We start from the raw sequence: 25,036 nt of genomic DNA on the forward strand, positions 1-25,036 counted from the left end.
GTACACAGTAGTAAAGAGCGAGGCACTGAGTTGGCATGAATAATGGAGTGCACAATGGGGCTCGAGATGTGTTTGTTACCTCAGGTGCTGTATGATTGTCGACAAGGAGTGAAAACGGAGCAATTTGTGACGGCTCTTTCAATTTAAGACGTTAAAAACAGACGGAATTTGCATGTGTAATACCAGAGCATCGAAACTACTTGGAACTTTTGTGTATATGAACGTGTCCGCGCCTTTGTACTCTGCTCCCTTCACCGCTACAAACCAACCAACCATCGTGTCCGTGCGCATCAGAGTCGCAAAGAATGGGAATAGCGCAGTTTGGTCGTGCCTGGGGCGTAGCTCAGTTGGTAGAGCGTTCGCTTCGCATGTGAAAGGTGCAGGGTTCAAGCCGCGGCGCCTCAATTTTTTGTGGTCAGTGCATTGTAAGTGTTGGTCGCGGGGAACCTAAAGGCACGCAAGATGTTGCAAAGCCAGCGTCACAGACTGATATGATGTATACTGACGTAAGGAGAGCAAGATGTAAGTGTGGGGCCCGGCTGTTATCGAGGTGTCATCGAGTGCAGATCTGTCTTAGGTATCACGGCTTAACCTCATTGAAGTCTAGAGGGTGGACAACACCTTCGTCTTACTCAGAGCGGTGTCCGAACTCTATTTTCGACGTTATACGTTCCACTTTCAGTGTGGCCAACAACGATTCGATACAGAATGCACGAAACCTGAAAGACACCCTAACGGATACATAGAGAGTAGTGTTTGTCTGCTGAATAATGGGAGTGCAAGGGTCTGTGTCGTCTATATGGCTGTATGTAGCACCATTAGTCTACGTGGGGGGCGGGCGTAGCTCAGATGGTAGAGCGCTCGCTTAGTATGCGAGCGGTACTGGGATCAATATCCAGTGCCCCCAGAATTTTTAACACACCTACATGCGCACCTTGCCATGCAAGTGGAATAATTCTCAGCCTGCAGATGTGTCTAGGAAGATACAAGCGAATGATTAGCATCCACAATTGGCAAGCGTGCTGTTATTAGTGCGCGGGAAGCACCCTCCTCCCACGCCACCAGTTTATTTAGAAACAGTACAAGTGTTCCCGTAAGATTCTCAAGCCTATGTCGGAAAGATCTGCCTTGCGCCGAGTTCACGTAAATCCCACTGCACATTCCTATTCTTTGCGTGCAGTCGGCTGCTACTGGTGTTGCTAGTTGTGACTGCTGATAACAGATGCCGTAGCAATCAATTCATGGAGTGAGTTGTATGTTTTGCGATAGTCTGTCTCTGACAAGCAAGCACAGATGACATAGGTGCGAACACAGGAAGCTAGCAGACCCTCGCTGCCTGCAGACAAAGAGCAGCCACTCTAGGAGGGCGGCCTAAGCCGTAGGCGAAATGTGCTCATTCGCTTTGGCGCGACGTCGAACTATAAATAATGCTGTCACTAGCGTGAGCGTTGCGTGGGCGTCGTGGAAAGTCGGAAAAGTCGGCTGCGTGGGTGAGTGCCAAGTTTGGGGAGCGTTTTGTAGTATGCGCAGTGCAATGGAGACGCGGAAACTTGTTGTGGCCCAGTGTTTTTCAGTTGGACGACAAGATTAGTACACAGTAGTAAAGAGCGAGGCACTGAGTTGGCATGAATAATGGAGTGCACAATGGGGCTCGAGATGTGTTTGTTACCTCAGGTGCTGTATGATTGTCGACAAGGAGTGAAAACGGAGCAATTTGTGACGGCTCTTTCAATTTAAGACGTTAAAAACAGACGGAATTTGCATTTGTAATCCCAGAGCATCGAAACTACTTGGAACTTTTGTGTATATGAACGTGTCCGCGCCTTTGTACTCTGCTCCCTTCACCGCTACAAACCAACCAACCATCGTGTCCGTGCGCATCAGAGTCGCAAAGAATGGGGAATAGCGCAGTTTGGTCGTGCCTGGGGCGTAGCTCAGTTGGTAGAGCGTTCGCTTCGCATGTGAAAGGTGCAGGGTTCAAGCCGCGGCGCCTCAATTTTTTGTGGTCAGTGCATTGTAAGTGTTGGTCGCGGCGAACCTAAAGGCACGCAAGATGTTGCAAAGCCAGCGTCACAAACTGATATGATGTATACTGACGTAAGGAGAGCAAGATGTAAGTGTGGGGACCGGCTGTAATCGAGGTGTCATCGAGTGCAGATCTGTCTTAGGTATCACGGCTTAACCTCATTGAAGTCTAGTGGGTGGACAACACCTTCGTCTTACTCAGAGCGGTGTCCGAACTCTATTTTCGACGTTATACGTGCCACTTTCAGTGTGGCCAACTACGATTCGATACAGAATGCACGAAACCTGAAAGACACCCTAACGGATACATAGAGAGTAGTGTTTGTCTGCTGAATAATGGGAGTGCAAGGGGCTGTGTCTTCTATATGGCTGTATGTAGCACCATTAGTCTTCGGGGGGGGCGGGCGTAGCTCAGATGGTAGAGCGCTCGCTTAGTAAGCGTGAGGTACTGGGATCAATACCCAGTGCCTCCAGAACTTTTAACACACCTACATGCGCACCATGCCATGCAAGTGGAATAATTCTCAGCCTGCAGATGTGTCTAGGAAGATACAAGCGAATGATTAGCATCCACAATTGGCAAGCGTGCTGTTATTAGTGCGCGGGAAGCACCCTCCTCCCACGCCTACACTTTATTTAGAAACAGTACAAGTGTTCCCGTAAGATTCTCAAGCCTATGTCGGAAAGATCTGCCTTGCGCCGAGTTCACGTAAATCCCACTGCACATTCCTATTCTTTGCGTGCAGTCGGCTGCTACTGGTGTTGCTAGTTGTGACTGCTGATATCAGATGCCGTAGCAATCAATTCATGGAGTGAGTTGTATGTTTTGCGATAGTCTGTCTCTGACAAGCAAGCACAGGTTACATAGGTGCGAACACAGGAAGCTAGCAGACCGTCGCTGCCTGCAGACACCGAGCAGCCACTCTAGGAGGGCGGCCTAAGCCGTAGGCGAAATGTGCTCATTCGCTTTGGCGCGACGTCGAACTATAAATAATGCTGTCACTAGCGTGAGCGGCGTGGAAAGTCGGAAAAGTCGGCTGCGTGGGTGAGTGCCAAGTTTGGGGAGCGTTTTGTAGTATGCGCAGTGCAATGGAGACGCGGAAACTTGTTGTGGCCCAGTGTTTTGCAGTTGGACGACAAGATTAGTACACAGTAGTAAAGAGCAAGGCACTGAGTTGGCATGAATAATGGAGTGCACAATGGGGCTCGAGATGTGTTTGTTACCTCAGGTGCTGTATGATTGTCGACAAGGAGTGAAAACGGAGCCATTTGTGACGGCTCTTTCAATTTAAGACGTTAAAAACAGAGGGAATTTGCATTTGTAATACCAGAGCATCGAAGCTACTTGGAACTTTTGTGTATATGAACGTGTCCGCGCCTTTGTACTCTGCTCCCTTCACCGCTACAAACCAACCAACCATCGTGTCCGTGCGCATCAGAGTCGCAAAGAATGGGGAATAGCGCAGTTTGGTCGTGCCTGGGGCGTAGCTCAGTTGGTAGAGCGTTCGCTTCGCATGTGAAAGGTGCAGGTTTCAAGCCGCGGCGCCTCAATTTTTTGTGGTCAGTGCATTGTAAGTGTTGGTCGCGGCGAACCTAAAGGCACGCAAGATGTTGCAAAGCCAGCGTCACAGACTGATATGAAGTATACTGACGTAAGGAGAGCAAGATGTAAGTGTGGGGACCGGCTGTTATCGAGGTGTCATCGAGTGCAGATCTGTCTTAGGTATCACGGCTTAACCTCATTGAAGTCTAGAGGGTGGACAACACGTTCGTCTTAGTCAGAGCGGTGTCCGAACTCTATTTTCAACGTTATACGTGCCACTTTCATTGTGGCCAACTACGATTCGATACAGAATGCACGAAACCTGAAGTACACCCTAATGGATACATAGAGAGTAGTGTTTGTCTGCTGAATAATGGGAGTGAAAGGGTCTGTGTCGTCTATATGGCTGTATGTAGCACCATTAGTCTTCGTGGGGGGCGGGCGTAGCTCAGATGGTAGAGCGCTCGCTTAGTATGCGAGAGGTACTGGGATCAATATCCAGTGCCTCCAGAATTTTTAACACACCTACATGCGCACCTTGCCATGCAAGTGGAATAATTCTCAGCCTGCAGATGTGTCTAGGAAGATACAAGCGAATGATTAGCATCCACAATTGGCAAGCGTGCTGTAATTAGTGCGCGGGAAGCACCCTCCTTCCACGCCACCACTTAATTTAGAAACAGTACTAGTGTTCCCGTAAGATTCTCAAGCCTATGTCGGAAAGATCTGCCTTGCGCCGAGTTCACGTAAATCCCACTGCACATTCCTATTCTTTGCGTGCAGTCGGCTGCTACTGGTGTTGCTAGTTGTGACTGCTGATAACAGATGCCGTAGCAATCAATTCATGGAGTGAGTTGTATGTTTTGCGATAGTCTGTCTCTGACAAGCAAGCACAGGTTACATAGGTGCGAACACAGGAAGCTAGCAGACCGTCGCTGCCTGCAGACACCGAGCAGCCACTCTAGGAGGGCGGCCTAAGCCGTAGGCGAAATGTGCTCATTCGCTTTGGCGCGACGTCGAACTATAAATAATGCTGTCACTAGCGTGAGCGGCGTGGAAAGTCGGAAAAGTCGGCTGCGTGGGTGAGTGCGAAGTTTGGGGAGCGTTTTGTAGTATGCGCAGTGCAATGGAGACGCGGAAACTTGTTGTGGCCCAGTGTTTTGCAGTTGGACGACAAGATTAGTACACAGTAGTAAAGAGCGAGGCACTGAGTTGGCATGAATAATGGAGTGCACAATGGGGCTCGAGATGTGTTTGTTACCTCAGGTGCTGTATGATTGTCGACAAGGAGTGAAAACGGAGCCATTTGTGACGGCTCTTTCAATTTAAGACGTTAAAAACAGAGGGAATTTGCATTTGTAATACCAGAGCATCGAAGCTACTTGGAACTTTTGTGTATATGAACGTGTCCGCGCCTTTGTACTCTGCTCCCTTCACCGCTACAAACCAACCAACCATCGTGTCCGTGCGCATCAGAGTCGCAAAGAATGGGGAATAGCGCAGTTTGGTCGTGCCTGGGGCGTAGCTCAGTTGGTAGAGCGTTCGCTTCGCATGTGAAAGGTGCAGGGTTCAAGCCGCGGCGCCTCAATTTTTTGTGGTCAGTGCATTGTAAGTGTTGGTCGCGGCGAACCTAAAGGCACGCAAGATGTTGCAAAGCCAGCGTCACAGACTGATATGATGTATACTGACGTAAGGAGAGCAAGATGTAAGTGTGGGGACCGGCTGTTATCGAGGTGTCATCGAGTGCAGATCTGTCTTAGGTATCACGGCTTAACCTCATTGAAGTCTAGAGGGTGGACAACACGTTCGTCTTAGTCAGAGCGGTGTCCGAACTCTATTTTCAACGTTATACGTGCCACTTTCATTGTGGCCAACTACGATTCGATACAGAATGCACGAAACCTGAAGTACACCCTAATGGATACATAGAGAGTAGTGTTTGTCTGCTGAATAATGGGAGTGCAAGGGTCTGTGTCGTCTATATGGCTGTATGTAGCACCATTAGTCTTCGTGGGGGGCGGGCGTAGCTCAGATGGTAGAGCGCTCGCTTAGTATGCGAGAGGTACTGGGATCAATATCCAGTGCCTCCAGAATTTTTAACACACCTACATGCGCACCTTGCCATGCAAGTGGAATAATTCTCAGCCTGCAGATGTGTCTAGGAAGATACAAGCGAATGATTAGCATCCACAATTGGCAAGCGTGCTGTAATTAGTGCGCGGGAAGCACCCTCCTTCCACGCCACCACTTAATTTAGAAACAGTACTAGTGTTCCCGTAAGATTCTCAAGCCTATGTCGGAAAGATCTGCCTTGCGCCGAGTTCACGTAAATCCCACTGCACATTCCTATTCTTTGCGTGCAGTCGGCTGCTACTGGTGTTGCTAGTTGTGACTGCTGATAACAGATGCCGTAGCAATCAATTCATGGAGTGAGTTGTATGTTTTGCGATAGTCTGTCTCTGACAAGCAAGCACAGGTGACATAGGTGCGAACACAGGAAGCTAGCAGACCGTCGCTGCCTGCAGACACCGAGCAGCCACTCTAGGAGGGCGGCCTAAGCCGTAGGCGAAATGTGCTCATTCGCTTTGGCGCGACGTCGAACTATAAATAATGCTGTCACTAGCGTAAGCGTTGCGTGAGCGTCGTGGAAAGTCGGAAAAGTCGGCTGCTTGGGTGAGTGCCAAGTTTGGGGAGCGTTTTGTAGTATGCGCAGTGCAATGGAGACGCGGAAACTTGTTGTGGCCCAGTGTTTTGTAGTTGGACGACAAGATTGGTACACAGTGGTAAAGAGCGAGGCACTGAGTTTTCATGAATAATGGAGTGCACAATGGGGCTCGAGATGTGTTTGTTACCTCAGGTGCTGTATGATTGTCGACAAGGAGTGAAAACGGAGCAATTTGTGACGGCTCTTTCAATTTAAGACGTTAAAAACAGACGGAATTTGCATTTGTAATACCAGAGCATCTAAACTACTTGGAACTTTTGTGTATATGAACGTGTCCGCGCCTTTGTACTCTGCTCCCTTCACCGCTACAAACCAACCAACCATCGTGTCCGTGCGCATCAGAGTCGCAAAGAATGGGGAATAGCGCAGTTTGGTCGTGCATGGGGCGTAGCTCAGTTGGTAGAGCGTTCGCTTCGCATATGAAAGGTGCAGGGTTCAAGCCGCGGCGCCTCCATTTTTTGTGGTCAGTGCATTGTAAGCGTTGGTCGCGGCGAACCTAAAGGCACGCAAGATGTTGCAAAGCCAGCGTCACAGACTGATATGATGTATACTGACGTAAGGAGAGCAAGATGTAAGTGTGGGGACCGGCTGTTATCGAGGTGTCATCGAGTGCAGATCTGTCTTAGGTATCACGGCTTAACCTCATTGAAGTCTAGAGGGTGGACAACACGTTCGTCTTACTCAGAGCGGTGTCCGAACTCTATTTTCAACGTTATACGTGCCACTTTCATTGTGGCCAACTACGATTCGATACAGAATGCACGAAACCTGAAGTACACCCTAATGGATACATAGAGAGTAGTGTTTGTCTGCTGAATAATGGGAGTGCAAGGGTCTGTGTCGTCTATATGGCTGTATGTAGCACCATTAGTCTTCGTGGGGGGCGGGCGTATTTCAGATGGTAGAGCGCTCGCTTAGTATGCGAGAGGTACTGGGATCAATACCCAGTGCCTCCAGAACTTTTAACACACCTACATGCGCACCTTGCCATGCAAGTGGAATAATTCTCAGCCTGCAGATGTGTCTAGGAAGATACAAGCGAATGATTAGCATCCACAATTGGCAAGCGTGCTGTAATTAGTGCGCGGGAAGCACCCTCCTTCCACGCCACCACTTAATTTAGAAACAGTACAAGTGTTCCCGTAAGATTCTCAAGCCTATGTCGGAAAGATCTGCCTTGCGCCGAGTTCACGTAAATCCCACTGCACATTCCTATTCTTTGCGTGCAGTCGGCTGCTACTGGTGTTGCTAGTTGTGACTGCTGATAACAGATGCCGTAGCAATCAATTCATGGAGTGAGTTGTATGTTTTGCGATAGTCTGTCTCTGACAAGCAAGCACAGGTTACATAGGTGCGAACACAGGAAGCTAGCAGACCGTCGCTGCCTGCAGACACCGAGCAGCCACTCTAGGAGGGCGGCCTAAGCCGTAGGCGAAATGTGCTCATTCGCTTTGGCGCGACGTCGAACTATAAATAATGCTGTCACTAGCGTGAGCGTCGTGGAAAGTCGGAAAAGTCGGCTGCGTGGGTGAGTGCCAAGTTTGGGGAGCGTTTTGTAGTATGCGCAGTGCAATGGAGACGCGGAAACTTGTTGTGGCCCAGTGTTTTGCAGTTGGACGACAAGATTAGTACACAGTAGTAAAGAGCGAGGCACTGAGTTGGCATGAATAATGGAGTACACAATGGGGCTCGAGATGTGTTTGTTACCTCAGGTGCTGTATGATTGTCGACAAGGAGTGAAAACGGAGCAATTTGTGACGGCTCTTTCAATTTAAGACGTTAAAAACAGACGGAATTTGCATTTGTAATACCAGAGCATCGAAGCTACTTGGAACTTTTGTGTATATGAACGTGTCCGCGCCTTTGTACTCTGCTCCCTTCACCGCTACAAACCAACCAACCATCGTGTCCGTGCGCATCAGAGTCGCAAAGAATGGGGAATAGCGCAGTTTGGTCGTGCCTGGGGCGTAGCTCAGTTGGTAGAGCGTTCGATTCGCATGTGAAAGGTGCAGGGTTCAAGCCGCGGCGCCTCAATTTTTTGTGGTCAGTGCATTGTAAGTGTTGGTCGCGGCGAACCTAAAGGCACGCAAGATGTTGCAAAGCCAGCGTCACAGACTGATATGATGTATACTGACGTAAGGAGAGCAAGATGTAAGTGTGGGGACCGGCTGTTATCGAGGTGTCATCGAGTGCAGATCTGTCTTAGGTATCACGGCTTAACCTCATTGAAGTCTAGAGGGTGGACAACACGTTCGTCTTACTCAGAGCGGTGTCCGAACTCTATTTTCAACGTTATACGTGCCACTTTCATTGTGGCCAACTACGATTCGATACAGAATGCACGAAACCTGAAGTACACCCTAATGGATACATAGAGAGTAGTGTTTGTCTGCTGAATAATGGGAGTGCAAGGGTCTGTGTCGTCTATATGGCTGTATGTAGCACCATTAGTCTTCGTGGGGGGCGGGCGTAGCTCAGATGGTAGAGCGCTCGCTTAGTATGCGAGAGGTACTGGGATCAATACCCAGTGCCTCCGGAATTTGTAACACACCTACATGCGCACCTTGCCATGCAAGTGGAATAATTCTCAGCCTGCAGATGTGTCTAGGAAGATACAAGCGAATGATTAGCATCCACAATTGGCAAGCGTGCTGTTATTAGTGCTCGGGGAGCACCCTCCTCCCACGCATACACTTTATTTAGAAACAGTACAAGTGTTCCCGTAAGATTCTCAAGCCTATGTCGGAAAGATCTGCCTTGCGCCGAGTTCACGTAAATCCCACTGCACATTCCTATTCTTTGCGTGCAGTCGGCTGCTACTTGTGTTGCTAGTTGTGACTGCTGATAACAGATGCCGTAGCAATCAATTCATGGAGTGAGTTGTATGTTTTGCGATAGTCTGTCTCTGACAATCAAGCACAGGTGACATAGGTGCGAACACAGGAAGCTAGCAGACCCTCGCTGCCTGCATACACCGAGCAGCCACTCTAGGAGGGTGGCCTAAGCCGTAGGCGAAATGTGCTCATTCGCCTTGGCGCGACGTCGAACTATAAATAATGCTGTCACTAGCGTGAGCGTTGCGTGAGCGTCGTGGAAAGTCGGAAAAGTCGGCTGCGTGGGTGAGTGCCAAGTTTGGGGAGCGTTTTGTAGTATGCGCAGTGCAATGGAGACGCGGAAACTTGTTGTGGCCCAGTGTTTTGCAGTTGGACGACAAGATTAGTACACAGTAGTAAAGAGCGAGGCACTGAGTTGGCATGAATAATGGAGTGCACAATGGGGCTCGAGATGTGTTTGTTACCTCAGGTGCTGTATGATTGTCGACAAGGAGTGAAAACGGAGCAATTTGTGACGGCTCTTTCAATTTAAGACGTTAAAAACAGACGGAATTTGCATTTGTAATACCAGAGCATCGAAGCTACTTGGAACTTTTGTGTATATGAACGTGTCCGCGCCTTTGTACTCTGCTCCCTTCACCGCTACAAACCAACCAACCATCGTGTCCGTGCGCATCAGAGTCGCAAAGAATGGGGAATAGCGCAGTTTGGTCGTGCCTGGGGCGTAGCTCAGTTGGTAGAGCGTTCGATTCGCATGTGAAAGGTGCAGGGTTCAAGCCGCGGCGCCTCAATTTTTTGTGGTCAGTGCATTGTAAGTGTTGGTCGCGGCGAACCTAAAGGCACGCAAGATGTTGCAAAGCCAGCGTCACAGACTGATATGATGTATACTGACGTAAGGAGAGCAAGATGTAAGTGTGGGGACCGGCTGTTATCGAGGTGTCATCGAGTGCAGATCTGTCTTAGGTATCACGGCTTAACCTCATTGAAGTCTAGAGGGTGGACAACACCTTCGTCTTACTCAGAGCGGTGTCCGAACTCTATTTTCAACGTTATACGTGCCACTTTCATTGTGGCCAACTACGATTCGATACAGAATGCACGAAACCTGAAGTACACCCTAATGGATACATAGAGAGTAGTGTTTGTCTGCTGAATAATGGGAGTGCAAGGGTCTGTGTCGTCTATATGGCTGTATGTAGCACCATTAGTCTTCGTGGGGGGCGGGCGTAGCTCAGATGGTAGAGCGCTCGCTTAGTATGCGAGAGGTACTGGGATCAATACCCAGTGCCTCCGGAATTTGTAACACACCTACATGCGCACCTTGCCATGCAAGTGGAATAATTCTCAGCCTGCAGATGTGTCGAGGAAGATACAAGCGAATGATTAGCATCCACAATTGGCAAGCGTGCTGTTATTAGTGCTCGGGGAGCACCCTCCTCCCACGCCTACACTTTATTTAGAAACAGTACAAGTGTTCCCGTAAGATTCTCAAGCCTATGTCGGAAAGATCTGCCTTGCGCCGAGTTCACGTAAATCCCACTGCACATTCCTATTCTTTGCGTGCAGTCGGCTGCTACTTGTGTTGCTAGTTGTGACTGCTGATAACAGATGCCGTAGCAATCAATTCATGGAGTGAGTTGTATGTTTTGCGATAGTCTGTCTCTGACAATCAAGCACAGGTGACATAGGTGCGAACACAGGAAGCTAGCAGACCCTCGCTGCCTGCATACACCGAGCAGCCACTCTAGGAGGGTGGCCTAAGCCGTAGGCGAAATGTGCTCATTCGCCTTGGCGCGACGTCGAACTATAAATAATGCTGTCACTAGCGTGAGCGTTGCGTGAGCGTCGTGGAAAGTCGGAAAAGTCGGCTGCGTGGGTGAGTGCCAAGTTTGGGGAGCGTTTTGTAGTATGCGCAGTGCAATGGAGACGCGGAAACTTGTTGTGGCCCAGTGTTTTGCAGTTGGACGACAAGATTAGTACACAGTAGTAAAGAGCGAGGCACTGAGTTGGCATGAATAATGGAGTGCACAATGGGGCTCGAGATGTGTTTGTTACCTCAGGTGCTGTATGATTGTCGACAAGGAGTGAAAACGGAGCAATTTGTGACGGCTCTTTCAATTTAAGACGTTAAAAACAGACGGAATTTGCATTTGTAATACCAGAGCATCGAAGCTACTTGGAACTTTTGTGTATATGAACGTGTCCGCGCCTTTGTACTCTGCTCCCTTCACCGCTACAAACCAACCAACCATCGTGTCCGTGCGCATCAGAGTCGCAAAGAATGGGGAATAGCGCAGTTTGGTCGTGCCTGGGGCGTAGCTCAGTTGGTAGAGCGTTCGATTCGCATGTGAAAGGTGCAGGGTTCAAGCCGCGGCGCCTCAATTTTTTGTGGTCAGTGCATTGTAAGTGTTGGTCGCGGCGAACCTAAAGGCACGCAAGATGTTGCAAAGCCAGCGTCACAGACTGATATGATGTATACTGACGTAAGGAGAGCAAGATGTAAGTGTGGGGACCGGCTGTTATCGAGGTGTCATCGAGTGCAGATCTGTCTTAGGTATCACGGCTTAACCTCATTGAAGTCTAGAGGGTGGACAACACGTTCGTCTTACTCAGAGCGGTGTCCGAACTCTATTTTCAACGTTATACGTGCCACTTTCATTGTGGCCAACTACGATTCGATACAGAATGCACGAAACCTGAAGTACACCCTAATGGATACATAGAGAGTAGTGTTTGTCTGCTGAATAATGGGAGTGCAAGGGTCTGTGTCGTCTATATGGCTGTATGTAGCACCATTAGTCTTCGTGGGGGGCGGGCGTAGCTCAGATGGTAGAGCGCTCGCTTAGTATGCGAGAGGTACTGGGATCAATACCCAGTGCCTCCGGAATTTGTAACACACCTACATGCGCACCTTGCCATGCAAGTGGAATAATTCTCAGCCTGCAGATGTGTCTAGGAAGATACAAGCGAATGATTAGCATCCACAATTGGCAAGCGTGCTGTAATTAGTGCGCGGGAAGCACCCTCCTCCCACGCATACACTTTATTTAGAAACAGTACAAGTGTTCCCGTAAGATTCTCAAGCCTATGTCGGAAAGATCTGCCTTGCGCCGAGTTCACGTAAATCCCACTGCACATTCCTATTCTTTGCGTGCAGTCGGCTGCTACTTGTGTTGCTAGTTGTGACTGCTGATAACAGATGCCGTAGCAATCAATTCATGGAGTGAGTTGTATGTTTTGCGATAGTCTGTCTCTGACAATCAAGCACAGGTGACATAGGTGCGAACACAGGAAGCTAGCAGACCCTCGCTGCCTGCATACACCGAGCAGCCACTCTAGGAGGGTGGCCTAAGCCGTAGGCGAAATGTGCTCATTCGCCTTGGCGCGACGTCGAACTATAAATAATGCTGTCACTAGCGTGAGCGTTGCGTGAGCGTCGTGGAAAGTCGGAAAAGTCGGCTGCGTGGGTGAGTGCCAAGTTTGGGGAGCGTTTTGTAGTATGCGCAGTGCAATGGAGACGCGGAAACTTGTTGTGGCCCAGTGTTTTGCAGTTGGACGACAAGATTAGTACACAATAGTAAAGAGCGAGGCACTGAGTTGGCATGAATAATGGAGTGCACAATGGGGCTCGAGATGTGTTTGTTACCTCAGGTGCTGTATGATTGTCGACAAGGAGTGAAAACGGAGCAATTTGTGACGGCTCTTTCAATTTAAGACGTTAAAAACAGACGGAATTTGCATTTGTAATACCAGAGCATCGAAGCTACTTGGAACTTTTGTGTATATGAACGTGTCCGCGCCTTTGTACTCTGCTCCCTTCACCGCTACAAACCAACCAACCATCGTGTCCGTGCGCATCAGAGTCGCAAAGAATGGGGAATAGCGCAGTTTGGTCGTGCCTGGGGCGTAGCTCAGTTGGTAGAGCGTTCGATTCGCATGTGAAAGGTGCAGGGTTCAAGCCGCGGCGCCTCAATTTTTTGTGGTCAGTGCATTGTAAGTGTTGGTCGCGGCGAACCTAAAGGCACGCAAGATGTTGCAAAGCCAGCGTCACAGACTGATATGATGTATACTGACGTAAGGAGAGCAAGATGTAAGTGTGGGGACCGGCTGTTATCGAGGTGTCATCGAGTGCAGATCTGTCTTAGGTATCACGGCTTAACCTCATTGAAGTCTAGAGGGTGGACAACACGTTCGTCTTACTCAGAGCGGTGTCCGAACTCTATTTTCAACGTTATACGTGCCACTTTCATTGTGGCCAACTACGATTCGATACAGAATGCACGAAACCTGAAGTACACCCTAATGGATACATAGAGAGTAGTGTTTGTCTGCTGAATAATGGGAGTGCAAGGGTCTGTGTCGTCTATATGGCTGTATGTAGCACCATTAGTCTTCGTGGGGGGCGGGCGTAGCTCAGATGGTAGAGCGCTCGCTTAGTATGCGAGAGGTACTGGGATCAATACCCAGTGCCTCCGGAATTTGTAACACACCTACATGCGCACCTTGCCATGCAAGTGGAATAATTCTCAGCCTGCAGATGTGTCTAGGAAGATACAAGCGAATGATTAGCATCCACAATTGGCAAGCGTGCTGTTATTAGTGCTCGGGAAGCACCCTCCTCCCACGCATACACTTTATTTAGAAACAGTACAAGTGTTCCCGTAAGATTCTCAAGCCTATGTCGGAAAGATCTGCCTTGCGCCGAGTTCACGTAAATCCCACTGCACATTCCTATTCTTTGCGTGCAGTCGGCTGCTACTTGTGTTGCTAGTTGTGACTGCTGATAACAGATGCCGTAGCAATCAATTCATGGAGTGAGTTGTATGTTTTGCGATAGTCTGTCTCTGACAATCAAGCACAGGTGACATAGGTGCGAACACAGGAAGCTAGCAGACCCTCGCTGCCTGCATACACCGAGCAGCCACTCTAGGAGGGTGGCCTAAGCCGTAGGCGAAATGTGCTCATTCGCCTTGGCGCGACGTCGAACTATAAATAATGCTGTCACTAGCGTGAGCGTTGCGTGAGCGTCGTGGAAAGTCGGAAAAGTCGGCTGCGTGGGTGAGTGCCAAGTTTGGGGAGCGTTTTGTAGTATGCGCAGTGCAATGGAGACGCGGAAACTTGTTGTGGCCCAGTGTTTTGCAGTTGGACGACAAGATTAGTACACAGTAGTAAAGAGCGAGGCACTGAGTTGGCATGAATAATGGAGTGCACAATGGGGCTCGAGATGTGTTTGTTACCTCAGGTGCTGTATGATTGTCGACAAGGAGTGAAAACGGAGCAATTTGTGACGGCTCTTTCAATTTAAGACGTTAAAAACAGACGGAATTTGCATTTGTAATACCAGAGCATCGAAACTACTTGGAACTTTTGTGTATATGAACGTGTCCGCGCCTTTATACTCTGCTCCCTTCACCGCTACAAACCAACCAACCATCGTGTCCGTGCACATCAGAGTCGCAATGAATGGGGAATAGCGCAGTTTGGTCGTGCCTGGGGCGTAGCTCAGTTGGTAGAGCGTTCGCTTCGCATGTGAAAGGTGCAGGGTTCAAGCCGCGGCGCCTCCATTTTTTGTGGTCAGTGCATTGTAAGCGTTGGTCGCGGCGAACCTAAAGGCACGCAAGATGTTGCAAAGCCAGCGTCACAGACTGATATGATGTATACTGACGTAAGGAGAGCAAGATGTAAGTGTGGGGACCGGCTGTTATCGAGGTGTCATCGAGTGCAGATCTGTCTTAGGTATCACGGCTTAACCTCATTGAAGTCTAGAGGGTGGACAACACGTTCGTCTTACTCAGAGCGGTGTCCGAACTCTATTTTCAACGTTATACGTGCCACTTTCATTGTGGCCAACTACGATTCGATACAGAATGCACGAAACCTGAAGTACACCCTAATGGATACATAGAGAGTAGTGTTTGTCTGCTGAATAATGGGAGTGCAAGGGTCTGTGTCGTCTATATGGCTGTATGTAGACCATTAGTCTTCGTGGGGGGCGGGCGTAGCTGAGATGGTAGAGCGCTCGCTTAGTATGCGAGAGGTACTGGGATCAATACCCAGTGCCTCCAGAATTTTTAACACACCTACATGCGCACCTTGCCATGCAAGTGGAATAACTCTCAGCCTGCAGATGTGTCTAGGAAGATACAAGCGAATGATTAGCATCCACAATTGGCAAGCGTGCTGTAATTAGTGCGCGGGAAGCACCCTCATTCCACGCCACCACTTAATTTAGAAACAGTACAAGTGTTCCCGTAAGATTCTCAAGCCTATGTCGGAAAGATCTGCCTTGCGCCGAGTTCACGTAAATCCCACTGCACATTCCTATTCTTTGCGTGCAGTCGGCTGCTACTGGTGTTGCTAGTTGTGACTGCTGATAACAGATGCCGTAGCAATCAATTCATGGAGTGAGTTGTATGTTTTGCGATAGTCTGTCTCTGACAAGCAAGCACAGGTTACATAGGTGCGAACACAGGAAGCTAGCAGACCCTCGCTGCCTGCAGACACCGAGCAGCCACTCTAGGAGGGCGGCCTAAGCCGTAGGCGAAATGTGCTCATTCGCTTTGGCGCGACGTCGAACTATAAATAATGCTGTCACTAGCGTAAGCGTTGCGTGAGCGTCGTGGAAAGTCGGAAAAGTCGGCTGCGTGGGTGAGTGCCAAGTTTGGGGAGCGTTTTGTAGTATGCGCAGTGCAATGGAGACGCGGAAACTTGTTGTGGCCCAGTGTTTTGTAGTTGGACGACAAGATTGGTACACAGTGGTAAAGAGCAAGGCACTGAGTTTTCATGAATAATGGAGTGCACAATGGGGCTCGAGATGTGTTTGTTACCTCAGGTGCTGTATGATTGTCGACAAGGAGTGAAAACGGAGCAATTTGTGACGGCTCTTTCAATTTAAGACGTTAAAAACAGACGGAATTTGCATTTGTAATACCAGAGCATCGAAACTACTTGGAACTTTTGTGTATATGAACGTGTCCGCGCCTTTGTACTCTGCTCCCTTCACCGCTACAAACCAACCAACCATCGTGTCCGTGCGCATCAGAGTCGCAAAGAATGGGGAATAGCGCAGTTTGGTCGTGCCTGGGGCGTAGCTCAGTTGGTAGAGCGTTCGCTTCGCATGTGAAAGGTGCAGGGTTCAAGCCGCGGCGCCTCCATTTTTTGTGGTCAGTGCATTGTAAGCGTTGGTCGCGGCGAACCTAAAGGCACGCAAGATGTTGCAAAGCCAGCGTCACAGACTGATATGATGTATACTGACGTAAGGAGAGCAAGATGTAAGTGTGGGGACCGGCTGTTATCGAGGTGTCATCGAGTGCAGATCTGTCTTAGGTATCACGGCTTAACCTCATTGAAGTCTAGAGGGTGGACAACACGTTCGTCTTACTCAGAGCGGTGTCCGAACTCTATTTTCAACGTTATACGTGCCACTTTCATTGTGGCCAACTACGATTCGATACAGAATGCACGAAACCTGAAGTACACCCTAATGGATACATAGAGAGTAGTGTTTGTCTGCTGAATAATGGGAGTGCAAGGGTCTGTGTCGTCTATATGGCTGTATGTAGCACCATTAGTCTTCGTGGGGGGCGGGCGTAGCTGAGATGGTAGAGCGCTCGCTTAGTATGCGAGAGGTACTGGGATCAATACCCAGTGCCTCCAGAATTTCTAACACACCTACATGCGCACCTTGCCATGCAAGTGGAATAATTCTCAGCCTGCAGATGTGTGCCAGGAAGATACAAGCGAATGATTAGCATCCACAATTGGCAAGCGTGCTGTAATTAGTGCGCGGGAAGCACCCTCCTTCCACGCCACCACTTAATTTAGAAACAGTACAAGTGTTCCCGTAAGATTCTCAAGCCTATGTCGGAAAGATCTGCCTTGCGCCGAGTTCACGTAAATCCCACTGCACAATCCTATTCTTTGCGTGCAGTCGGCTGCTACTGGTGTTGCTAGTTGTGACTGCTGATAACAGATGCCGTAGCAATCAATTCATGGAGTGAGTTGTATGTTTTGCGATAGTCTGTCTCTGACAAGCAAGCACAGGTTACATAGGTGCGAACACAGGAAGCTAGCAGACCCTCGCTGCCTGCAGACACCGAGCAGCCACTCTAGGAGGGCGGCCTAAGCCGTAGGCGAAATGTGCTCATTCGCTTTGGCGCGACGTCGAACTATAAATAATGCTGTCACTAGCGTAAGCGTTGCGTGAGCGTCGTGGAAAGTCGGAAAAGTCGGCTGCGTGGGTGAGTGCCAAGTTTGGGGAGCGTTTTGTAGTATGCGCAGTGCAATGGAGACGCGGAAACTTGTTGTGGCCCAGTGTTTTGTAGTTGGACGACAAGATTGGTACACAGTGGTAAAGAGCAAGGCACTGAGTTTTCATGAATAATGGAGTGCACAATGGGGCTCGAGATGTGTTTGTTACCTCAGGTGCTGTATGATTGTCGACAAGGAGTGAAAACGGAGCAATTTGTGACGGCTCTTTCAATTTAAGACGTTAAAAACAGACGGAATTTGCATTTGTAATACCAGAGCATCGAAACTACTTGGAACTTTTGTGTATATGAACGTGTCCGCGCCTTTGTACTCTGCTCCCTTCACCGCTACAAACCAACCAACCATCGTGTCCGTGCGCATCAGAGTCGCAAAGAATGGGGAATAGCGCAGTTTGGTCGTGCCTGGGGCGTAGCTCAGTTGGTAGAGCGTTCGCTTCGCATGTGAAAGGTGCAGGGTTCAAGCCGCGGCGCCTCAATTTTTTGTGGTCAGTGCATTGTAAGCGTTGGTCGCGGCGAACCTAAAGGCACGCAAGATGTTGCAAAGCCAGCGTCACAGACTGATATGATGTATACTGACGTAAGGAGAGCAAGATGTAAGTGTGGGGACCGGCTGTTATCGAGGTGTCATCGAGTGCAGATCTGTCTTAGGTATCACGGCTTAACCTCATTGAAGTCTAGAGGGTGGACAACACGTTCGTCTTACTCAGAGCGGTGTCCGAACTCTATTTTCAACGTTATACGTGCCACTTTCATTGTGGCCAACTACGATTCGATACAGAATGCACGAAACCTGAAGTACACCCTAATGGATACATAGAGAGTAGTGTTTGTCTGCTGAATAATGGGAGTGCAAGGGTCTGTGTCGTCTATATGGCTGTATGTAGCACCATTAGTCTTCGTGGGGGGCGGGCGTAGCTCAGATGGTAGAGCGCTCGCTTAGTATGCGAGAGGTACTGGGATCAATACCCAGTGCCTCCCGAATTTTTAACACACCTACATGCGCACCTTGCCATGCAAGTGGAATAATTCTCAGCCTGCAGATGTGTGCCAGGAAGATACAAGCGAATGATTAGCATCCACAATTGGCAAGCGTGCTGTAATTAGTGCGCGGGAAGCACCCTCCTTCCACGCCACCACTTAATTTAGAAACAGTACTAGTGTTCCCGTAAGATTCTCAAGCCTATGTCGGAAAGATCTGCCTTGCGCCGAGTTCACGTAAATCCCACTGCACATTCCTATTCTTTGCGTGCAGTCGGCTGCTACTTGTGTTGCTAGTTGTAACTGCTGATAACAGATGCCGTAGCAATCAATTCATGGAGTGAGTTGTATGTTTTGCGATAGTCTGTCTCTGACAATCAAGCACAGGTGACATAGGTGCGATCACAGGAAGCTAGCAGACCCTCGCTGCCTGCATACACCGAGCAGCCACTCTAGGAGGGTGGCCTAAGCCGTAGGCGAAATGTGCTCATTCGCTTTGGCGCGACGTCGAACTATAAATAATGCTGTCACTAGCGTGAGCGTCGTGGAAAGTCGGAAAAGTCGGCTGCGTGGGTGAGTGCCAAGTTTGGGGAGCGTTTTGTAGTATGCGCAGTGCAATGGAGACGCGGAAACTTGTTGTGGCCCGGTGTTTTGCAGTTGGACGACAAGATTAGTACACAGTAGTAAAGAGCGAGGCACTGAGTTGGCATGAATAATGGAGTGCACAATGGGGCTCGAGATGTGTTTGTTACCTCAGGTGCTGTATGATTGTCGACAAGGAGTGAAAACGGAGCAATTTGTGACGGCTATTTCTATTTAAGACGTTAAAAACAGACGGAATTTGCATTTGTAATACCAGAGCATCGAAACTACTTGGAACTTTTGTGTATATGAACGTGTCCGCGCCTTTATACTCTGCTCCCTTCACCGCTACAAACCAACCAACCATCGTGTCCGTGCACATCAGAGTCGCAAAGAATGGGGAATAGCGCAGTTTGGTCGTGCCTGGGGCGTAGCTCAGTTGGTAGAGCGTTCGCTTCGCATGTGAAAGGTGCTGGTTTCAAGCCGCGGCGCCTCAATTTTTTGTGGTCAGTGCATTGTAAGTGTTGGTCGCGGCGAACCTAAAGGCACGCAAGATGTTGCAAAGCCAGCGTCACAGACTGATATGATGTATACTGACGTAAGGAGAGCAAGATGTAAGTGTGGGGACCGGCTGTTATCGAGGTGTCATCGAGTACAGATCTGTCTTAGGTATCACGGCTTAACCTCATTGAAGTCTAGAGGGTGGACAACACGTTCGTCTTACTCAGAGCGGTGTCCGAACTCTATTTTCAACGTTATACGTGCCACTTTCATTGTGGCAAACTACGATTCGATACAGAATGCACGAAACCTGAAGTACACCCTAATGGATACATAGAGAGTAGTGTTTGTCTGCTGAATAATGGGAGTGCAAGGGTCTGTGTCGTCTATATGGCTGTATGTAGCACCATTAGTCTTCGTGGGGGGCGGGCGTAGCTCAGATGGTAGAGCGCTCGCTTAGTATGCGAGAGGTACTGGGATCAATACCCAGTGCCTCCAGAATTTCTAACACACCTACATGCGCACCTTGCCATGCAAGTGGAATAATTCTCAGCCTGCAGATGTGTCTAGGAAGATACAAGCGAATGATTAGCATCCACAATTGGCAAGCGTGCTGTTATTAGTGCGCGGGAAGCACCCTCCTCCCACGCCTACACTTTATTTAGAAACAGTACAAGTGTTCCCGTAAGATTCTCAAGCCTATGTCGGAAAGATCTGCCTTGCGCCGAGTTCACGTAAATCCCACTGCACATTCCTATTCTTTGCGTGCAGTCGGCTGCTACTGGTGTTGCTAGTTGTGACTGCTGATAACAGATGCCGTAGCAATCAATTCATGGAGTGAGTTGTATGTTTTGCGATAGTCTGTCTCTGACAAGCAAGCACAGGTGACATAGGTGCGAACACAGGAAGCTAGCAGACCCTCGCTGCCTGCAGACACCGAGCAGCCACTCTAGGAGGGCGGCCTAAGCCGTAGGCGAAATGTGCTCATTCGCTTTGGCGCGACGTCGAACTATAAATAATGCTGTCACTAGCGTGAGCGTCGTGGAAAGTCGGAAAAGTCGGCTGCGTGGGTGAGTGCCAAGTTTGGGGAGCGTTTTGTAGTATGCGCAGTGCAATGGAGACGCGGAAACTTGTTGTGGCCCAGTGTTTTGCAGTTGGACGACAAGATTAGTACACAGTAGTAAAGAGCGAGGCACTGAGTTGGCATGAATAATGGAGTGCACAATGGGGCTCGAGATGTGTTTGTTACCTCAGGTGCTGTATGATTGTCGACAAGGAGTGAAAACGGAGCAATTTGTGACGGCTCTTTCTATTTAAGACGTTAAAAACAGACGGAATTTGCATTTGTAATACCAGAGCATCGAAACTACTTGGAACTTTTGTGTATATGAACGTGTCCGCGCCTTTATACTCTGCTCCCTTCACCGCTACAAACCAACCAACCATCGTGTCCGTGCACATCAGAGTCGCAAAGAATGGGGAATAGCGCAGTTTGGTCGTGCCTGGGGCGTAGCTCAGTTGGTAGAGCGTTCGCTTCGCATGTGAAAGGTGCTGGGTTCAAGCCGCGGCGCCTCAATTTTTTGTGGTCAGTGCATTGTAAGTGTTGGTCGCGGCGAACCTAAAGGCACGCAAGATGTTGCAAAGCCAGCGTCACAGACTGATATGATGTATACTGACGTAAGGAGAGCAAGATGTAAGTGTGGGGACCGGCTGTTATCGAGGTGTCATCGAGTACAGATCTGTCTTAGGTATCACGGCTTAACCTCATTGAAGTCTAGAGGGTGGACAACACGTTCGTCTTACTCAGAGCGGTGTCCGAACTCTATTTTCAACGTTATACGTGCCACTTTCATTGTGGCAAACTACGATTCGATACAGAATGCACGAAACCTGAATTACACATTAATGGATACATAGAGAGTAGTGTTTGTCTGCTGAATAATGGGAGTGCAAGGGTCTGTGTCGTCTATATGGCTGTATGTAGCACCATTAGTCTTCGTGGGGGGCGGGCGTAGCTCAGATGGTAGAGCGCTCGCTTAGTATGCGAGAGGTACTGGGATCAATACCCAGTGCCTCCAGAATTTCTAACACACCTACATGCGCACCTTGCCATGCAAGTGGAATAATTCTCAGCCTGCAGATGTGTCTAGGAAGATACAAGCGAATGATTAGCATCCACAATTGGCAAGCGTGCTGTTATTAGTGCGCGGGAAGCACCCTCCTCCCACGCCTACACTTTATTTAGAAACAGTACAAGTGTTCCCGTAAGATTCTCAAGCCTATGTCGGAAAGATCTGCCTTGCGCCGAGTTCACGTAAATCCCACTGCACATTCCTATTCTTTGCGTGCAGTCGGCTGCTACTGGTGTTGCTAGTTGTGACTGCTGATAACAGATGCCGTAGCAATCAATTCATGGAGTGAGTTGTATGTTTTGCGATAGTCTGTCTCTGACAAGCAAGCACAGGTGACATAGGTGCGAACACAGGAAGCTAGCAGACCCTCGCTGCCTGCAGACACCGAGCAGCCACTCTAGGAGGGCGGCCTAAGCCGTAGGCGAAATGTGCTCATTCGCTTTGGCGCGACGTCGAACTATAAATAATGCTGTCACTAGCGTGAGCGTCGTGGAAAGTCGGAAAAGTCGGCTGCGTGGGTGAGTGCCAAGTTTGGGGAGCGTTTTGTAGTATGCGCAGTGCAATGGAGACGCGGAAACTTGTTGTGGCCCAGTGTTTTGCAGTTGGACGACAAGATTAGTACACAGTAGTAAAGAGCGAGGCACTGAGTTGGCATGAATAATGGAGTGCACAATGGGGCTCGAGATGTGTTTGTTACCTCAGGTGCTGTATGATTGTCGACAAGGAGTGAAAACGGAGCAATTTGTGACGGCTCTTTCAATTTAAGACGTTAAAAACAGACGGAATTTGCATGTGTAATACCAGAGCATCGAAACTACTTGGAACTTTTGTGTATATGAACGTGTCCGCGCCTTTGTACTCTGCTCCCTTCACCGCTACAAACCAACCAACCATCGTGTCCGTGCGCATCAGAGTCGCAAAGAATGGGGAATAGCGCAGTTTGGTCGTGCCTGGGGCGTAGCTCAGTTGGTAGAGCGTTCGCTTCGCATGTGAAAGGTGCAGGGTTCAAGCCGCGGCGCCTCAATTTTTTGTGGGCAGTGCATTGTAAGTGTTGGTCGCGGCGAACCTAAAGGCACGCAAGATGTTGCAAAGCCAGCGTCACAAACTGATATGATGTATACTGACGTAAGGAGAGCAAGATGTAAGTGTGGGGACCGGCTGTAATCGAGGTGTCATCGAGTGCAGATCTGTCTTAGGTATCACGGCTTAACCTCATTGAAGTCTAGAGGGTGGACAACACCTTCGTCTTACTCAGAGCGGTGTCCGAACTCTATTTTCGACGTTATACGTGCCACTTTCAGTGTGGCCAACTACGATTCGATACAGAATGCACGAAACCTGAAAGACACCCTAACGGATACATAGAGAGTAGTGTTTGTCTGCTGATTAATGGGAGTGCAAGGGTATGTGTCGTCTATATGGCTGTATGTAGCACCATTAGTCGTCGGGGGGCGGGCGCAGCTCAGATGGTAGAGCGCTTGCTTAGTATGCGAGAGGTACTGGTATCAATACCCAGTGCCTCCAGAATTTTTAACACACCTACATGCGCACCTTGCCATGCAAGTGGAATAATTCTCAGCCTGCAGATGTGTCTAGGAAGATACAAGCGAATGATTAGCATCCACAATTGGCAAGCGTGCTGTTATTAGTGCGCGGGAAGCACCCTCCTCCCACGCCTACACTTTATTTAGAAACAGTACAAGTGTTCCCGTAAGATTCTCAAGCCTATGTCGGAAAGATCTGCCTTGCGCCGAGTTCACGTAAATCCCACTGCACATTCCTATTCTTTGCGTGCAGTCGGCTGCTACTGGTGTTGCTAGTTGTGACTGCTGATAACAAATGCCGTAGCAATCAATTCATGGAGTGAGTTGTATGTTTTGCGATAGTCTGTCTCTGACAAGCAAGCACAGGTGACATAGGTGCGAACACAGGAAGCTAGCAGACCCTCGCTGCATGCAGACACCGAGCAGCCACGCTATGAGAACGTCCTAAGCCGTAGGCGAAATGTGCTCATTCGCTTTGGCGCGACGTCGAACTATAAATAATGCTGTCACTAGCGTGAGCGTTGCGTGAGCGTCGTGGAAAGTCGGAAAAGTCGGCTGCGTGGGTGAGTGCCAAGTTTGGGGAGCGTTTTGTAGTATGCGCAGTGCAATGGAGACGCGGAAACTTGTTGTGGCCCAGTGTTTTGCAGTTGGACGACAAGATTAGTACACAGTAGTAAAGAGCGAGGCACTGAGTTGGCATGAATAATGGAGTGCACAATGGGGCTCGAGATGTGTTTGTTACCTCAGGTGCTGTATGATTGTCGACAAGGAGTGAAAACGGAGCAATTTGTGACGGCTCTTTCAATTTAAGACGTTAAAAACAGACGGAATTTGCATTTGTAATACCAGAGCATCGAAACTACTTGGAACTTTTGTGTATATGAACGTGTCCGCGCCTTTATACTCTGCTCCCTTCACCGCTACAAACCAACCAACCATCGTGTCCGTGCGCATCAGAGTCGCAAAGAATGGGGAATAGCGCAGTTTGGTCGTGCCTGGGGCGTAGCTGAGATGGTAGAGCGTTCGCTTCGCATGAGAAAGGTGCAGGGTTCAAGCCGCGGCGCCTCAATTTTTTGTGGGCAGTGCATTGTAAGTGTTGGTCGCGGCGAACCTAAAGGCACGCAAGATGTTGCAAAGCCAGCGTCACAAACTGATATGATGTATACTGACGTAAGGAGAGCAAGATGTAAGTGTGGGGACCGGCTGTAATCGAGGTGTCATCGAGTGCAGATCTGTCTTAGGTATCACGGCTTAACCTCATTGAAGTCTAGAGGGTGGACAACACCTTCGTCTTACTCAGAGCGGTGTCCGAACTCTATTTTCGACGTTATACGTGCCACTTTCAGTGTGGCCAACTACGATTCGATACAGAATGCACGAAACCTGAAAGACACCCTAACGGATACATAGAGAGTAGTGTTTGTCTGCTGAATAATGGGAGTGCAAGGGTCTGTGTCTTCTATATGTCTGTATGTAGCACCACTAGTCTTCTGGGGGGCGGGCGTAGCTCAGATGGTAGAGCGCTCGCTTAGTAAGCGTGAGGTACTGGGATCAATACCCAGTGCCTCCAGAATTTTTAACACACCTACATGCGCACCTTGCCATACAAGTGGAATAATTCTCAGCCTGCAGATGTGTCTAGGAAGATACAAGCGAATGATTAGCATCCACAATTGGCAAGCGTGCTGTTATTAGTGCGCGGGAAGCACCCTCCTCCCACGCCTACACTTAATTTAGAAACAGTGCAAGTGTTCCCGTAAGATTCTCAAGCCTATGTCGGAATGATCTGCCTTGCGCCGAGTTCACGTAAATCCCACTGCACATTCCTATTCTTTGCGTGCAGTCGGCTGCTATTGGTGTTGCTAGTTGTGACTGCTGATAACAGATGCCGTAGCAATCAAT

The 25,036-nt window shown here is 49.1% G+C and overlaps 6 non-coding genes across 6 annotated transcripts; all 6 read left to right on the forward strand.

Moving 5' to 3' along the window:
- Positions 1–332: 332 nt before the first annotated feature.
- On the forward strand, positions 333–405 carry Trnaa-cgc (transfer RNA alanine (anticodon CGC)). Its single transcript has one exon. It is a non-coding gene; the product is annotated as a tRNA-Ala (tRNA).
- Positions 406–1,923: 1,518 nt separating this feature from the next.
- On the forward strand, positions 1,924–1,996 carry Trnaa-cgc (transfer RNA alanine (anticodon CGC)). The gene has a single exon. It is a non-coding gene; the product is annotated as a tRNA-Ala (tRNA).
- Positions 1,997–5,083: 3,087 nt separating this feature from the next.
- Trnaa-cgc (transfer RNA alanine (anticodon CGC)) lies at positions 5,084–5,156 on the forward strand. Its single transcript has one exon. It is a non-coding gene; the product is annotated as a tRNA-Ala (tRNA).
- A 12,644-nt stretch (positions 5,157–17,800) lies between these two features.
- Positions 17,801–17,873, forward strand: Trnaa-cgc (transfer RNA alanine (anticodon CGC)). The gene has a single exon. It is a non-coding gene; the product is annotated as a tRNA-Ala (tRNA).
- Positions 17,874–20,961: 3,088 nt separating this feature from the next.
- Trnaa-cgc (transfer RNA alanine (anticodon CGC)) lies at positions 20,962–21,034 on the forward strand. The gene has a single exon. It is a non-coding gene; the product is annotated as a tRNA-Ala (tRNA).
- Positions 21,035–22,541: 1,507 nt separating this feature from the next.
- Positions 22,542–22,614, forward strand: Trnaa-cgc (transfer RNA alanine (anticodon CGC)). The gene has a single exon. It is a non-coding gene; the product is annotated as a tRNA-Ala (tRNA).
- Positions 22,615–25,036: the final 2,422 nt, after the last annotated feature.

Source organism: Schistocerca gregaria, chromosome 10 (assembly GCF_023897955.1).
Source record: "Schistocerca gregaria isolate iqSchGreg1 chromosome 10, iqSchGreg1.2, whole genome shotgun sequence".
Lineage (NCBI taxonomy): Eukaryota > Metazoa > Arthropoda > Insecta > Orthoptera > Acrididae > Schistocerca > Schistocerca gregaria.